This window comes from Triticum aestivum, chromosome 6B (assembly GCF_018294505.1).
Source record: "Triticum aestivum cultivar Chinese Spring chromosome 6B, IWGSC CS RefSeq v2.1, whole genome shotgun sequence".
Taxonomy (NCBI): Eukaryota; Viridiplantae; Streptophyta; class Magnoliopsida; order Poales; family Poaceae; genus Triticum; species Triticum aestivum.
This window is the reverse complement of record NC_057810.1, coordinates 608,847,308-608,865,265: the sequence shown is the minus strand read 5'-3', so window position 1 is coordinate 608,865,265 and position 17,958 is coordinate 608,847,308. Positions and strand designations below refer to the sequence as shown.

Here is a 17,958-nt window from a genome sequence, read left to right as displayed (position 1 = left end):
AAAAGATACTGAAATGAATTTCTCCAAAAGAAAAACAATTGATACATGTATGAGGATATAAAAAATGTCAATATTGTGGACCCTTTGGGCATGGTCGAGTGAAACTAAGAATTCAACTGCCAATGGCAATTACTATAAAAAAAATAGATCCTCTCGAGCTGAAAATATAGCAACTACGGTCATGCACGTGCAGATGTAATCACTTCCAAATCCTTGCTTATAAATACCATGAAACAAGAAAGCATCACTACATCTGGAAATTCAATAATTTCAAGCACAGAGGACTCGTCTTATTTCGCCAATAATATCACTTGAATATTTAGTCTGGTTACATAGAAATAATCATTTGCAGAGAAGAAGGAAAGCTTCTATAGCGCCAAACGCTTAGGTAACAAAATAGGCAGATAGATGGCTTACAGTCAGTGTTTAGCATTAACGTGGAAAATCTCCGACGCCATTTCTGTCATGGGAGTATATTAAATAAAAAAGGAGCACGTTAACAACAAAATAACATTTCTTCGGAACTTGTCCAGTTCAATCAGAACAAGTTGCAGTCATCTACAGTAATGCACACTACAACTCTATAAGGCAAAAGGTAGTTTAAATACGCACATTGGAGCTTGATCATGCTAATTTTAGAGAGACCATGCAGCTAGATTAATAAACTGAAACCACTAATTTATGGCCAACTACTGAGACTGTGATGAGCATATAAAGATCCATGGTTTTCAATAAGAAATTTTAAAAAGGTTATACAGATGTATATATAGGGCTCTGGAGGACCTTAAATCCATAAATTCAAGCATGCACACCAGTTCAGTTGCCTATCATGTCTTCTTTAGAGCCACCGATAGCAAGATAGATGAAATTTATTCTTGTGATCTATGTTGGTTGTCTTGTATACTAAAAAGATGAGGACATAAGAAAGGCAAGTTTAGTCATGAACATGAGTATTAACATGGATAATTTTCACGAGGAATAAATTACCTAAAGTGTTCCGTCTAGGCACTGACATCATATTTGCACATTACCTGGAATTGACATCAGAGAGGCAAAGTTTAGTCATGAACAGTGAGTATTAACATCATATTTCCACCGTCACCGCTGACGCCATGAGCGGCCCTCACAGGAAACCAATGAACCATAAGAAAGAGAGGAAGCTGAACAGATAGGGCAGCAAATCAATTTATACCTTGGATTTGGAAGAGGTTTGCACTGCACGGGAATAGAGATTAACAGCAGCAGAAAGAACAAGTAGTCCTCAAGAAATAAAGGAGAAGGAGGTGAGCCGGAAGTAACATCCACCACTACCGACGGGAAGGAGGCACGGGAAGGATAAAGGCCGGGCGGCACCACCACGCAGCTTTCAACCGATAAAGGAGCAGCGCACATGTGGAGGAGGCGGCTAGAGCGGTGCTGGTAGGCCGGGGAAGAGCGGCGGCTGAGGAATCTGAATGCGGAAGGAGGAGCGGTGCACTTTTTTTCTAGATGTGCGCATATGGTCTGTTGTTTTTCGGGTGACTTGGGCCAATCCCATTTGCCCAAGTTTACGACATACATACAAATTTGTTACCAGAGTAGTGGCCCACTAAAGTGCAGTGCTCGGTGCTCCATGGAAAAAGTCAGGCGGAATTGGGATGACATCTAACGGCCAAGAACTCCCACCATAGTAGATCCAATGGTTAAAAATGTTAATGGTCTGAGAAGTCTTGATTAGTGCTTAGTTTTAATGTATCTAAATATATTGGAAGGCTATATTCGGACATCGGAATGGTTTCAGCGATTTCGGGTATTTTCCCGAGTACCAAGAGGTTGCCAGAACCCCCTGGGGAGTTGATGGGCCTTAGTAGGCTTTAGTGGGAAGGAGAGACAGCGGGTAGGAGCCCCCCCCCCCCCCAAGCCCAGTCCGTATTGGACAAGGGATTGGGGGCGCAACCCCCTCTCCCTTCCTTGCCCCTTCTCCTTTAGGTGGAAACCTACTAGGACTTGGAGTCCTTAGTAGGATTCCCCTTCTCCCGGTGCGCCTAGCTTGGCCAGCCCGCCACCCCCTCCCTCCTTTATATACGGGGGTAGTGGGCACCCTAGAACACACCAAGTTTTGCCTTAGCCGTGTGCGGTGCCCCCTCCATAGTTACACACATCGATCATATCGCCATAGTGCTTAGACGAAGCGCTGCGCTGGTAACATCATCATCACCATCGCCACGCCATCGTGCTGACGAAACTCACCCTCGTCCTCAACTGGATCAAGAACATGAGGGACGTCATCGAGCTGAATGTGTGCTGAACACGGAGGTGCCGTACGTTCGGTACTTGGATCAGTTGGATCACGAAGATGTTCGACTACATCAACCGCGTTACTAAACGCTTCCGCTTTCGGTCTATGAGGGTACATGGACACACTCTCCTATCTCGTTGCTATGCATCTCCTAGATAGATCTTGCGTGATCGTAGGATTTTTTTTTTGAAATACTATGTTCCCCAACATAAAATGTGATCTTGAAGATCGTGTCAAGTTACTAGACAATATTAACACACCTGTATGTGATAACCTATAACTTATTCCATTTGACATGGTGGTCAAAGGTAACTAACTATTTTAAGTGAGAAATATCAAGTAAATCCATTTTCTATTGATCATGGGCTGATATACATAACTTTCCTTCTACCTTATTTTTAGAAGCCATATACTTGTCCAGACATGCTTACTGTTTGGGTCTAGGTTTCCAGCTAGCTTGATTTAGGCTGAGAGATGGTACATAACCTTAGTAGCTAATAGACTTTGAAGATCATCTCAGGTTTACATCGTGTTGTGTGAAATAGACAGATACTTTGTTCAAAAAGGAGGTTATCCCCCGGTCTCTGCATCACACAGATGCATGCGGCCATCTTATTAAAAAGCAAATAGTCTGATAAAGTCATCAGGTCTTGAATTATAAAAAGGCTCACAAAGAGCTAACTTCAAGAAAGCAGAATAGCCACAACCGGCGGAATAAAGAAAGATAGGAAACTATACACCTGTACTATTACATGACCACCATCCAAACGGGTTGAAGATAGCCCGTGCTACCGTCTCCCAATGGATAGACCGAGTAACCATACGCTCCCTGGCATCCGTCAGAGTGAGTAGCGACCACATACGAAGGAGTGTAGTGGCCCGAAAAATAACCTGCAAGAAATGACTATGTATTGTTTTGTTAAAAACCAAATGGTTCCTGCAATTCCATATAGCCCATAATAAAGCACACACTCCTACATGAATCGGTTTTGCGGTTTCTAATTGTAGTACATCCAACCACGTCCTAAAATAATGTGCGGATGGTATTCGAAGGAGTAATGTTAAAAGCTATGTGCACGGACCGCCATAATTTTTTTGCCATTGGGCAATAGAGAAATAGGTGTTTGACAGACTCATCATGATCGCAGAAACTACATCTTCACGATCATGTCCAGTTACGCTTAGCCAAATTGTCCTTAATTAGAATGACTTGCTTGTGAAAAAACCACATAAACACTTTAATTTTTAAGGGCACTTTGACTTTCCAGATATGCAAAGATCGAGGGATAATGCTAGAATTAATAATATCCACATACATGAATTTTACCGAAAATGCTCCATTCTGAGTAAGTTTCTACCGCAACTGGTCTGACTGTTGAGAGAGGTGAACATCCATCAATCTTCTCACAAGATGGAGCGAATCTTCCCAATGGTTTCCCGCTAAAGTCCTCATGAATTGAATATTGAGGGGAGTGGACTGTAGTATTGTTGCAACGTAAGCATCTCTACACTGAACAATATTATAGAGAGAAGGATATTGGATAGCTAGAGGCATCTCCCCTAACCATGTATCCTCCTAGAATCTCGTGGAAGTACCATTACTAATAATGAATTTTGCCCTATGGAAAAATGTTGATCTAAATCTCATTAGTTCTTTCCAAAACGGTGAGTCGGTCGGTCTGACCGACACCCGAGACAAGGTTTTAGAATGAAGGTACTTATTATGCAGTATCTGGGCCCAAGTGGCCTCGGTCTCTACAGATAGCTTGTACAGCCATTTGCTGAGAAGACATCTGTTCTTCACCTCTAAATTTTCAATTCCAAACCCACCTTGGTCTTTTGGCCTACAGATAATATCCCATTTAGAAAGTTTGTACTTCCTCTTTAACTCATCACTCTGCTAGAAAAAACGAGATTGATAAAAGTCCAATCTTTTCCGAACCCCAACTAGGACTTCGAAGAAGGAGAAAAGAAACATTGGCATACTCGTGAACACTGAATTAATGAGAATTAGTCAGCCTCCATATGACATTAGTTTTCCCTTCCAGCAACTAAGATTCTTTCCAAATCGATCCTCAATACACTTCCATTCATTGTTGGAAAGCATGCGGTGGTGAATCAGTATGCCTAGATATGTAAACGGCATCGAGCCCAATTCACATCCAAACAACTATTTATAAGCGTCTTGTTCGTCTTTAGCTCTCCCAAAGCAGAACAATTCACTCTTATGGAAGTTAATCTTTAGTCCCGACAACTGCTCAAACAGGCATATCAGAAGCTTGATGTTTCTTGCTTTCGCCAGATCATGCTCCATAAAGATGATAGTATCATAAACATATTGTAGGATGGAAACTCCTTCGTCCACTAAATGCGGAACGAGTCCACCAACCTGGCCACTATCTTTAGCTCTCCCAATTAATATCATCAACATGTCCACTACAATGTTGAACAAAATAGGTGACATCGGGTCTCACTTTCTTAGACCCTTATGTGTCTAGAAATAATGACCTATGTCATCATTTACATTGATTACAACACTGCCTTTTTGCATAAAGGAGTCTACCTGCTTTCTCTAGGACTGATCAAATCCTTTCATCCGCAAGGCTTGCTGAAGAAATGGACATTTAACTTTATCGTATGCTTTCTCAAAGTCCACCTTAAAAACTACTCCATCTAGTTTTTTCGTGTGGATCTCATGGAGCATTTCATGAAGGACCATGACCCCTTCTAGGATGTTTATGTCCGGCATGAAGGCTATTTGAGATGGTTGTACCACACTATGTGCAATTTGTTTTAGCCTATTTGTCCCCACCTTGGTAAAGATTTTAAAACTGACATTGAGAAGACATATTGATCGGAACTGCTCAATCCACACCGCATCTGTTTTCTCAGGGAGGAGAGTAATCATTCTGAAATTCAAGTGAAATAAATGCAAATGCCTAGAGAACAAATCATGGAACAGTGGAAGCAAATCACCCTTAATAATATGCCAACATATTTTATAAAACTCAGCTGAAAATCCATCCGGTCAAGGAGCTTTATTATTCTTCATTTGTGAAATTGCGTCAAACACCTCTTTCTCCGAAAACTGGGCGGTTAAGATTTTGTTTCCATCCATCGCAAGTTGAGGTATATCGTCAACCCTCGACTCGTCTAAGGATACAAAACTAACTTAAGGAGCCCCAAACAATTGTTTGTAATAATTGGTGATGTACAATTTGAGGTTATCCTGACCCACAATCGTCCCCTCATCTTGTTGTAGCTGAATTTTTTTATTTTTCCTATGCTTGCCATTCACAATCATGTGAAAGAATTGAGTATTGTCGTTCCCTTGGATGACCTTTCGAACTTTATCTCTGAAAGCCCACTTCAACTCTTCCTCTCGAAGCAGTTCTTTCAGCCTCCACTTTAGCTTCCAGCTCTCTATGATCTAAAATGGATGACCCGACTTTTAAATCTAAGGTACTGATAAGGTTAAGGAGCCTTTCCTTCTCAACACTATAGACGCCACTCAGATGTTTAGCCCAACCGCGAAGGAACTAACGTAAGCGCCTAATCTTATTCTGTCATCTTTCTATACTCGATCTTCCTCCTAAATCTTTTGCCCATTCCTATGCTATTAGATCCTGGAAACCCTCTCTCTCAAACCATGCTAATTCAAAAGAGAAGATATTCTTATTTCCCACGTGAGTTGCCTCCCCAGAGTCAACAAGTAGACCTGGCCATGGGAAGCCCGGCCCGGCCGGCCCGGCCCGAAAAAGCCCGACCTGGCCCGGCCCGACGCTGCCCCCGGGCCGGGCCCGGGCCTAGATTTTGAGCCCGAAGCCCGGGTCGGGACGGGCCCGGGCCCATCGTTTTCACGTTTTTCTGAAGGTCGGGCCAGGCCGGCCCGAAGCCCGATGGGATTTTACATGTTCGAGTCGGGCTCGGCCCCAGAAAATAGGCCCGATGGCCGGGCCGGGTTCGGGCCTGGGTTTTTTACATCGAGCTTGGCTAGGCCCGGCCCGAAGCCCAGCCCGACCCGAGGTATGGCTAGGTATATCAACAAGTAATGGAGTATGGTCAGATATCCCTCTTGATAATGCCTGGACCATCACCAACGGAAACTTCTACTCCCATTCCACGCTGGTGAGAACACGGTCCAACTTCTCATATGTTGGAATTGGCAAGGTATTAGCCCAGGTAAACTTTCTACCAGAAAGCTCGATCTCTCTGAGATCCAGGCTTTCAATTATTGTGTTAAACATAAACGACCATCTACCGTCGAAGTTGTCATTGTTCTTTTCTTCCCGCCGTCGTATAATGTTGAAATCACCCCCACAAGGATGGGGAGCTGTTCATTTCCACAAATACGAACTAAATCAGCCAAAAACTCAGGTTTGAGCTTAGGCTAAACGGCTCCATTCACTGCCACGAGTGCCCATTGGAAACCATCAACCTTTGACCAAACTCGAAATTTAACCGCAAAGTACCCCATGACAACATTCCGGACCTCCAACGTGTCACACTTCACCCCAAGTAAAATCCCATCGGATCATCCTCTTGGGGTAGGCAATGCCAATCAAAATCGACTCCTCCTGATACGGTGCCAAGAAACTGAGCGTAAAATTATCTCTACCAGTTTCAGAAAGGGCAATAAAATCTAATTTCTGCTCGATAAAAGCATCCTCCAGGAACCTCCATTTAGGCAAGTCATTCAGACCTCTGCTATTCCAGAAGATGCCCTTCATATTTCATCATGAATTTTTTTAGTAGTCCGGATTCTAGCACTTCTACGCAAAGCCGAGGCCGGATATATCCTCCGGTTCCATTTGCGCTTAGGCTTGTTTTGCGTATCATCTTGGTCCATACAACCAAACATATTGTGCCTACATGCCTTCGGATCATCGTGATTTGACCCCGTCGGAGATATAAGACTCTTGTCTTCCTCTATCTCCATTGGTGTGGGTACAAGATCCGCACAAAGACTATCCAGAGCCCTAACACCCAAAGCATCTATTTCTGAATCATTTAATGGTTTGACAGCCGCTAGGTTTTGAATCATCTCTAAGGCATGCTCTGCTTCTAAGTCAAGAATATCATTAACAGAATTAGCAATTTATTTTCCATTATTACCTAGCAAGACTCCCAACAGATTTGCGTTATTTATTATCTCATCATCAGAATAAATGCAAAATAGAATTGGAAGTAACGACGGACATACCGGTAGTGACCTCCGTGTCACGAAGCTTGGCCGCCCTCATAGCGCGCCCTAGCTGTAGTTCATCTATGTCCGACTGCTCTTGGAAACGGCAGCTCATCCGTCAGCCGTTAGACATGGGATCCACTTTCCCTCTGAAGGCAACGATGTCGTCCCGCGAAGGCCCACTCATAGTAAGGCCTCCTTCCTAACTCCCAAGCGGATCGGGCATCACCGAACTAGTCGGGCTATGGCCGCCTGCCATTAGCCCTACCGGAGATGCAGCTCCAGCCTTCACGGGCGAGGGTACTGGAGACCCCCGCGAAGTCAAGGGAGGAGAACAATCCCTCGGAGCCTCCTGCTCCGCTGGCCCACTCCACACGTCATCGGCAACCCTCCCAAGGGCGCCTCGTGAGAGGAAGGGACGAGGGCCTCCTGCCCGCACCCTCCCCCAGCTCAGCGCCCAGACTAGCGCCTCGCGCGTCACAAACAAGGCCCACCATCGGCCCTGCCATCCTCCATGTTGACGCCATGCCAAGAGGCAGCAGCGTCACGGGAGCCGGGGTCGCCTGCCCGCGCGTCTCCCGAACCGCAGTCACCCCCGGTGAAGTCGCAGTGAAGCGGTCGACAGGGGGTGTCGCACAAGTCTCCTTTCCGTGAATCCCCTCCTTGGCGCTGAAGCAAGCAGGAAAAATAGCTGGCGAAGAGCACTCCGTACGTATCCCGTCAGCCGGTATAGGGAGCGGTACCAAGACCTCCTGTGTCGGCATGGCCTCCACCGTCACAGTCCTCGGTGAATCAATGGTGACATCCAACCCCAAAGACTACTGATCCATACACTCGTGCTCCGGTAACGATGGAAACAAAGATTCGGACGGATCCTCAGACTCAACCCTGTGGCTCCAAAGGCGACTAGGTGCAGAAGATGCGCCAAAAGGACCAAACCGCAATGAGTTCAGTGGCATCAGTGTTGAAGTGCCCTTAGCAGACTCAGGTGCCCTCTCAAACTGACCATCATTGCTCTTAGCTGCGGCCCGGGGACCTAGGTCGGACGCCTTGTCCTTCCCCCTAGCTGCACTGTCACCCTCTGTCGTGTCCATGTCCTGATGACCATCCTCCTGGAGGAACATAGGGGCATCCTCAAACTCCACATCTAGATTGTACGCGACCCCTGCATAAGTCCATTTAACCACATGTGGCACATCCGCAATGCTAGCCACACTGATAAGAAGTCTCGCAACACCATTTGCGCGAGTGAAAGGCATATCAGCTTTCTCAGTCTTGCCAATTAGAGAACCTATGCTCCAGACCACAAGAAAATGATTGAGTAGCTTAGGTGGTACTCCCAAAAAGCGAACCCAGACCTGGGTCAAAGGGGTACCCTGTGGTTCTGTTTGCTTCCGCTCATCAAATTCCAGGATAATGCTAGTCCCCTGCACTCTGCATGTACCAAATTTGAGTATATGAATTTGGTCCTCCCTCGAAGGAAATTCCACCTTGTATGTCTGATCCTCAATTCTTACCAAGTTCCAATTGGAGCTACCAGGTGCAAGCTCGCACAGAAGTTGCACAATTCGTGCCTCAGACAAAGTACCATTTGTAACCTTAACAGTGCCCGAAAAAGAGGTATCCGGAAAATGAGATGTCTGCTCCACCTCAGGAGTCTCAAAAAACATCAACTCAGCACAACATACTCCATAAATAGTAACGACTGGTTTCGGGCCAAGGAGCAAAGGACACTCTCCAGTCAAATGTTGAGGTTTACGAAAGTAATCACATAACTCTGTAATGCACTCAGCGACAAAATGACCCAGCTCACCACACTGGTAGCAAGGCAGCTTCTCTTTCTTACGTGTCCACTTGGAAACTTTACTGCCATCAGACTTTTCTGACCCTTTGTTCGAAGCGGAGTCCCGATGCTTGGTGCCGCCCTGCTTTGCAACCGGGACATTAACCGCAGCAAGCGCACGAACCGTTTCCAGAGCAGCTCCGGACAAGGTCGACGCGGAAGCATCAGCCGGCGGCCCAACAGCTGCCTCGGGCTCCTCCAAGGCTAGTGCAGCCGGTGCGAGGGCTGTCACCAAAGACGTCACCGGCGGCGGTGGCGGTTGAGGTGGAGGAGGCCGCTTGCCCCTCCTCTCCCTCCACGAAAGTTGCGAAAACCACCACGAGGCCGCTGGTTAGGACCGAAAGTGCCCTCGACACTTGACTCCGTCATTCAGGCGACATACTATATGTATGCCATCGCCTGCTAATTCATTTTTAGTTGTTCAATACCTGAAGGATATGGTGATTACCTATGGTAATCCGTATACATGGTAATATTTGAGCAATGTGCAGTATTGTTTCAACATCAGTTTGTAAGCACCAAAACTGACACTTACGGAAAATAGTACCTAAATTTCCTCTCAACTTAATTAAGGCTTCATCCAACAACGCTTTTTTATATAAGTGTGGGACTTCGAAGTAGGTAAGGTCTGCACTAATTAGAGGTTCATTTCACAGCTGCTCTTGTTTCTGAACTAAAACAACAACACTTACTTTGGACCGGAGGGAGTAATATTTTATTGTGTTGTGCTTTATATATATAGGATTTTATTGCAAAAGGCTTATTATCCTTTTGTTTCCATTTGAATTTAATTCTCTTGTAGTTAAAGATGACCGGATGTCGACCTACACATTCACACTATAAAAGATGGATATGATGGTTGCCACCATCACAGAAAAATGTTGTAATCATTCTACTATTTAACTCTTGATGATTCATTGAGTTAGCTTTTGTTGTCAGGTTCGAAATCTCCTCTCCTCTAATTGTCCTATGTTTTTGGTGTCATCAAATGTGTTTGACTATATTGATGATTCTGTATGAGTGATTTAAATATTTTCTTACTCTGTGCGTAGGTATGGAGAGCATTGATGCTGCCAATCGATCATTTGGCCCAAGCTTACCAAAGATAAACATTCCAAGGAAGTTGACACAATATTCTAATGGAATAACAAGTGACAAGCTGTAGTGTTTGTTTCCTACATTTATTTTGGACGTGTTCTTTGCCCACTGCAGGTGATTTGTCCAGTATATTTATCTTGCAAATGTGTTCGACTTACTAGCACATAAGGATATATCGATGTTTGTCTGCTGTATATATTGCTGCAATTTCTATGTTATAATTATTTCTAGCATCTATTACTTGGGAAAAGCTAACCTTCAGCCGCCTGATCGTGTGCGTGCGTCCGCCGCCTCCGCGTCCGTCAGATTGTCTCTTGATCAAAAGGTGGAGAGCAACCCCTGCGTGTCATTCTGCAACTCATACTTTGTTTTAGAAAATAGAGTTTGCAACTGTCTAGCTAAATCCCGTGGCGGGCAGAGACCCGTGCGGCTGGGAGGGCGACACCGGCGAGGATTCCAGTCGGATCTCGCCGGATCCTACGAGTATGGTGTGTGGGCAGGAGGCCGGGACGTCCAGGAGTGGCAGGTGTGGAGACTCGTGCGGCTGGGAGAGCAACGACGACGAGGTTTCCAGCCGGATCGGTGAGGATGGTGAGTGGAAAAGAGTCGGGACATCCGGGAGCGGTGGGGGCTTGCTCGGTGCGGTGCAGCGGGGTTGGAAGCGAGCTTCATCCTGAGGACCTGCAATGGTAGTGGCGCACTGCGCTCCCACGACAAGAGGTCGACGGACAGAAAAAACAGGAAGAAGGGATGGCGGCGAGGCGATCTGGTCGGAGGTCCGATGCTCGCCAGCGGCAGCGCGAAGGCGGGGAAGGGCGGCATTGATCCTCTCTCACCACCATCTGGCAGAGCTCGTGGTCTGCTCTTGCTGTTGCCGGGTGATGAAGAAGACGAACTCTGCTCGCCATTGACGACGGCAAGGCCGCGTCCACTTCTGCTACATCAGTTATGTTGCAAAAACAAACGTGCAACAGGACCTTTGCTACAGAAAAATCCACAAAAAGATCACCGTAAAGAAAAGTAAATCCACAACAAGACCTTTGTTGCAAAATATCCGTGACGGACACGACTACAAGCTATAGATGATTTTCTAAAACACAGATCTTGTTGCAAAAAAAATGCTACAAGTATCTTGTTGCAAAAAAAAAATCTATAACATGACCGTTGTTACAAAGTTTCTGCAACACGACTTTTGTTTCAAAAAATTCTGCAACATTGCCTCTGTTGCAATGGGAAGGACGATGCTAGGTCACTCGATGGCGTGAGATCTGATGGCTCACGACCGGGCCGATCTTTTAAAAAGATCGACAGGCGGACGCATAGCACGTATTAGATAGGCTTGGGTGAAACACCAATTGCAACAACCCAAAGGCGAAAAACACACCTTAAATCGAATAACTGAAAAATGGCGCGGCGAAGCACGCGTACCCCTCTGGTCTCTATACATTGCACATGGCCGAGAAGCCGCGTGTGTTCTACCCCCTTGTCAGCCACAGTCCCCCTGAAAATCCTTTGCCCGCGCTGGACTTCTTCGACAATATGGGTTGTCCCTGTTTGCACTAGTGTCGGCCACCTCACGTGATGCTCATGCTAGGTACTCCGTATTAATAGTACGAAACTACTTTCTGGTGACCTCGTGACCAACGTGGCAATAACTTTGTGTGGTCCGTGTCTTTTTTTGGGGTCGGGCAACAATCATATGCGCGCATGGCCATGATTCCAGAGTCGTGGTCCGTCGAGGAACGAGATCCACTCACTTATCAAGGGAAATCTACAGTAACCAAAATTTCCTTCCTCGCAGTTCCATAAACAATGCTCTACAGTAATACAATAGTATTTGAACCGTGCCATCTCACTTGGCTTCTCTGTTTTACCCATGAGGCTGCTGTAGCTCCCCCTAACTGCCTCCTGTATGTCAAGGATCCACTTCCCGTCGTGTCGACAGTCGACCGAAGAAACCAAATGAACAGATATCGTGCACAAGTTTGTAAGACCATCTACGATCAGATTGGCAAATCTGACTTCTCAAACGCCCACGAACGCGATCGGACGCGTCCGCGCAGCGACCGATCACGTCTTAAACATTTGATTCTACACCTAGACATCTTAACTTAGGAACATCAAATTCATATTATTACATGCGACGTGAACCTAATCTAAGAAGAGCTGGCCAGTTCCATCGTGCCCATATCCGACAGCCGGCTGCGCTCCCTAGAGTGTTGCTCCGGTCGCCGGTAAGGTAGAGTAGGGCATGTGACATGAGCCGGCTCACGAAACTCATGGCACCGCCGTCTTCTATGCCCTACTCTTTCTCGTCGGAGCCTGGGACCCGAATGGTGCCGGCGGACGTCAGATCGATAATGGACCAGTGTTGGGACCAGCCGACGACATCTACCATGACGCGGTTGCAGCGCTCGGACTAGTGCACCATACAGGGCGCTGAGAATGCGACTCCGCCTCGCCAACGTCCACCGCCGTGAGGGCTGCCGCCACCTCCCACGCCCGCTCCGCGCACAGCGGGCACGCCGCGCCATGTTTACATCGGGCAACGCCCATAGTGCGTCCATGGCCTCGGCACCCTAACGGAGGGGTTGCGTGTCCACCACCGCGTTCGAACGCCAGACAAACCGCACTGCCTTCGGTGAGGCGACGACGGCACACCTAGCCCTAGATCCATGCGTCATTTGGGCAGACGCAATGGATTCCCGACGGAAGGAGTCTGAGGGCTGTGTCGCACGGGCCTCCTCCAGGGAGCGACTGAGCGCAAGTTGATAATATTAGCAAATTATTTTGTAGTTCAATAGCTCGCGTTGTACCTCCCCTATTTTTTTTATATTCTTAGAGAAAACTAAGTTGAAAGATGATAGTAGCAATGATGCGGACAGGGTTCGTGATATGAGGATTATCCTCATTACTGCACAGAAGAATTATGTCCTTGATGCACCGCTAGGTGATAAACCTATTGCAGGAGCAAATACACACGTTATGAACGTTTGACAAAGCTCGATATGATGATTACTTGATAATTTAGTGCACCATACTTTACGACTTAGAACCAGGACTTCAAAAACGTTTTGAACGCCACAGAGCATATGAGATGTTTTAAGAGCTGAAATTGGTATTTCAGGCTCATGCCTGTGTCGAGAGGTATGAGACCTCTCGAAAGTACTTCACCTACAAGATGGAGAAGGCTAGCTCAATCAGTGAGCATGTGCTCAGAATGTCTGAGTACTATAATTGCTTGAATCAAGTGGGAGTTAATCTTCCAGATAAGATAGTGATTGACAGAGCTCTCTAGTCACTATCCCCAATTTACTGGAACTTCATGATAAACTGGACTGCGATCAGGTGACATGCCTCTTGGCAGTCACGGCGTAACATGCGGCTAGCCATCCAGCGTTCCTTCTCTATCGAACGGCTGTCAGCGAGCAAAGCGAAAAAGGCCAACACTTAGCCATTTCAGAGCAAAGGGGATGACGCGGTGAAAAAGAGGAGTAGGCGGGCTCGTTCACGTCAATAAGCGACCAAAGTGGGGACAAGGGATTGTTAGAGGAACTCCAGTGCGGAGATCCATTTTGTCTGTCTGTTTGAATCTGCATGGATAAAAACACAACCCAACGCAGAGACCCATTTTTATTTTGTGTCTATTTTGTGTCCGCTAGGATCCATTTTCGTCCCAAATTTGAAACACATTTGAATCTGAGGCGGACACAAAGCAGACGTTTTCTGTGTCCAGCTCGTCATTTGTGTTCGGGCCTGGCCCACTTGTCACCCACCCACCTTTCTCTCTCCTTATTTTATAGCTAGCTCCAGGCACGACAGCACTGCCCTCCGACGCTCCCTCCGGCGCCACTCAAGGCCAGGCGCGACAGCCATCTCTCAGGCGCTGCTCAAGGTCAGTCCGCCTCTGCGCCGACGCCGAGGCGCGCCTCGCGGCACACAACTCCGACACACTCGCCATCCCGCTCGACCACCTCAGGCTCCGAAGCGCTCGCCGCCTTCGTCGCCGCTCGACCACCTCAGGCTCCGACGCGCTCGTCACCCTCATCGCCCAACCGAACCACCTCACCGTGCCCGCGCGCGTTGCGTTTGTCAGGCCCGGCTCTCTGCCACTCTGCGCGCTTCTGCCATGCCGGACCACCTCTCTCGGCCTCGCCTCGTCGCTCCCTACGCCCCGCCATGCCCGGCTGACCCAAATGAAAAAGCTGACAAATACGTCTGCTCGGCCGACCCAAACGGGTAGAACCCTGGCAAAATGGGCGTCCGTTTGGGTCAGTGATGTAAATGAACGCGGATTTTGTCTGTTTTTTGTTCGTTTGGATCAGCTGAGCAGACAGGTGTGTCCGCATTTTCGTTTGGGTTGACCGGTGTATCCAACGGTATCCGACACATTTTTCATGTGGATCCAAATAAAAAATGCAAAACATGCGTATATTTAAACATATTTGGCTACAGAATTGCTATACTAATTACTTGTAAATTGTAATGACAAGTGTTACTAAATTGTTCAGTTTTCGGTTCTTCGATATCCCTGCCAGTTGAGTCTAGTTGTTCCTGTTCAAAAAACAACTCATATAAATCACTTTTCAGCTCTCGGTTGTTGCCTGTTCAGGCTAAAAACTGCAAAGCGTGAGTAGCTTTTTTCACTTTGGTCGCTGGTAGCCGCTGGATGGAAAAGGAACGCTGGATGGCTAGCCGCATGTTACCCCGTGACTGCCTAGAGGCAATGTCATCTGATCCCAGTCCGGGCAGGCACGAACGGTTTACATAAACTTCCTAACTAACCCTTCCCATTTCCCTGAATTTCACGGAGACTGAGCCCCTTCCTACCCTATCTCTAATGACAAATCCCCATGTTACTTATTACGTTAATCAATGATACTATCACAATGGACATTACTCCCTTGCAGATATGGTTGGTGCATTGTCAGGACATTACCTTTGTGACCCCACGCATCTGCCCCTCATAAAGTACGGGAGCGTATTTGCTAATTTGACGGTCCTGATAAAACAAATGGCGTAGATCCTAGTTATATATATTTTTCTGACCAAAAATGCATTTAATTACCTCAAAATAATGCATCAAGACGATACAAATGCAATGCATACATATGTCCTTTAAAATAATGTAGCAATGACTTCCACAAGGCAACGACGAAGAAACACTACTAGGGAAAACATTATACACAGAAACTTACCAGTAGCGCGGGCTAAAAAGAAGTGCTACTACAATTTACCACTAGCGCGTGTGAACTAAACGCGTTGCAGCTAAGTTTGTAGCAATAGCGCGTCTTGTGGAAGAAGCGCTACTACTACAATTCCCCGACTGTTCTCGACAAGCTACCAATAGTAGTAGCGTGCTTAAGAAAAACGCGATGCTGCTAAGATTGTTGTAGCAACGTGTTTTACACCGAAAGTGCTACTGCTAAGGAAAAAAAATGAAAAACATATAGAAAAGTAAATAAAAATGAAAGAAATAGAAAAAGGGGAAGGAAAAAAAGAAAATGTGAATGAAAATAAGTGAAAAAGAAAAATAAAGAAGAAAGGCGTAGCTGCATCGGGCTTTCTGGACACGCGCTATAGCTATCTTAGCAGTAGCGCGTGTTGCCATCCGGCGCTATAGCTAACTTAGCTATAGCTAACGTAGCAGTATCGCTTTTCCTGGAACGCGCTACTGCTACTTTTGACTTAACCACGCGCGGTTCTTCTTCACCACGGCCACTTCCCCCAAATCGAACTCGCGCGTCTGCTGTCGCCGCCATCGTCGCCCGGCCGCTGCGCGCGCTCTCTCGTCGCCCTCCGCACGTCGTCGATGCCACCACCGACCCAACCTCGACGCTGCCCCTGACCCCGACCTCGACGCCCCCTACATCGTCGCCCTCCGCCGTGTGCCCGCCACCCTGACCCCGACCCCGTCCCCGACCTCGACGTAGTGTGCCCCTTTCTCTAACTCCGCCGGCGCCCGAGGTGAGCACGCCATCCTCCTCGTCCTCCCCTACCTCTGGCTAGCTAGGGTTCTTAGGGTTAAATTTTAGAGTTCATCTAATTGTTTAGGGCTCATCAAATTAGATGCTAATTAGGGCAATAGTTGTTAAATAGAATTAATTTTAGAGTTCATCGAATTAGTTAGGGTTAAATTTTAGAGTTCATCAAATTAGTTAGGGTTAATTTTTAGAGTTCATCAAATTAGTTAGGGTTCATTAAAATTTTGAGTTCATCAAATTAGTTAGGGTCAAACTTTAGAGTTCATCTAACTAGTTTTTTTACTGTTTTTAGTAAGTGTTTAAGAGAATTAGTAAGAAAATTAATAGAACTAGTTGAACTAGTTTACTTTTAGTAAGAACTAGTTGAATTAATAGAACTAGTTTATTTTTACTAAAAAAATTAATAGAACTAGTTGAACTAGTTTATTTTTAGTAAAAATTAGTTTATTTTAATTTATACTCCCTCCGTTCCTAAATATTTGTCTTTCTAGGGATTTCAGCAAGTGACTACATACGAAGCACAATGAGTGAATCTACACTCTAAAATATGTCTATATACATCTGTATGTGGTAGTCATTTGAAATCTCTAAAAAGACAAATATTTAGGAACGGAGGGAGTAGTAAGTGCTTAATTGAACTTGTTGAATTAATACAACTATTTTATTTTTAGTACGAAAACTAATAGAACTAGTTTACTTTTTTAGTTAAAGCGATTATTCCCGCATCGACGTCGACGATGCCTATCCCACATCCTCGTCATCGACTCGGTGGAGGAGGCCTGCTTGATCAGAGGGGCAATGTCCGGGACTGGGCTCCGCCGAGTCGGTACTGGGATGTGCTACCTTCCAAAAGGTGTAGTTTGGTGAGGAGCCAGCTCGTCGTTGACCCGAACCTTCTTTTGAGGCGGTCGCGTGGGCCAGTGATGATGCGGAGGCTTGAGGACCCTGTGGAGGTAGTACGTCACCGTGTCAGCAAGGAGGACAAGCACGTCCGTCGCTACATGGTTGCGTTGGAGGGGAGGTTCTCCAATACCTGGCAGGTTCTTTAGGGATCTCACTAGAGCTATGATCCTGTGATGATTCCTTCTCTTTGGGTGTCCACCGCCCGGGCCGATACCCGTCGTTCGCTAGGGTCTTAGCTGTATTAGTGAGGTTATATGTATGTGACTATTCGAGATGTATTAGTGATAATATTCGACGATGTACGGATGCAAGTGATTATTTAGTTTTGCTTATTGAATGCATGCTAATTTGAATACTAATTTATTTTATGTTTTAGTTTTTCTTATTGAATGCTCAAATTGAAGAGCTACTCCTATTTTGAATGATCAAATTGGAGAGCACTATTTTGAATACTATTTTGTTTTTGCAGTCAAATCTCCATGTCGTCGCCGCCGTCATCTCCGTCACAGGCCCCCTCCGACCTCGAGGTGAGACTAGCCAAATCTCCATGTCAATATGAGTCCTATAAGATATTTTGAAATGTTTTTGTTCATATTTTCAACCATTGAAATGCAATGACCATCAAGTTTGAATGCAATGACGATCAAGTTTGAATGCAAATAGGATA

At 46.1% G+C, this 17,958-nt stretch overlaps 1 long non-coding RNA gene across 1 annotated transcript; it reads right to left on the bottom strand.

The window, feature by feature from the left end:
• Positions 1–415: 415 nt before the first annotated feature.
• Positions 416–1,387, bottom strand: LOC123134548 (uncharacterized). Its single transcript, XR_006465667.1, has 3 exons — positions 1,193–1,387; positions 988–1,031; positions 416–903 (listed from the first exon to the last, which is right to left on the bottom strand). It is a non-coding gene; the product is annotated as an uncharacterized lncRNA (long non-coding RNA).
• Between the last annotated feature and the right edge of the window lie 16,571 nt (positions 1,388–17,958).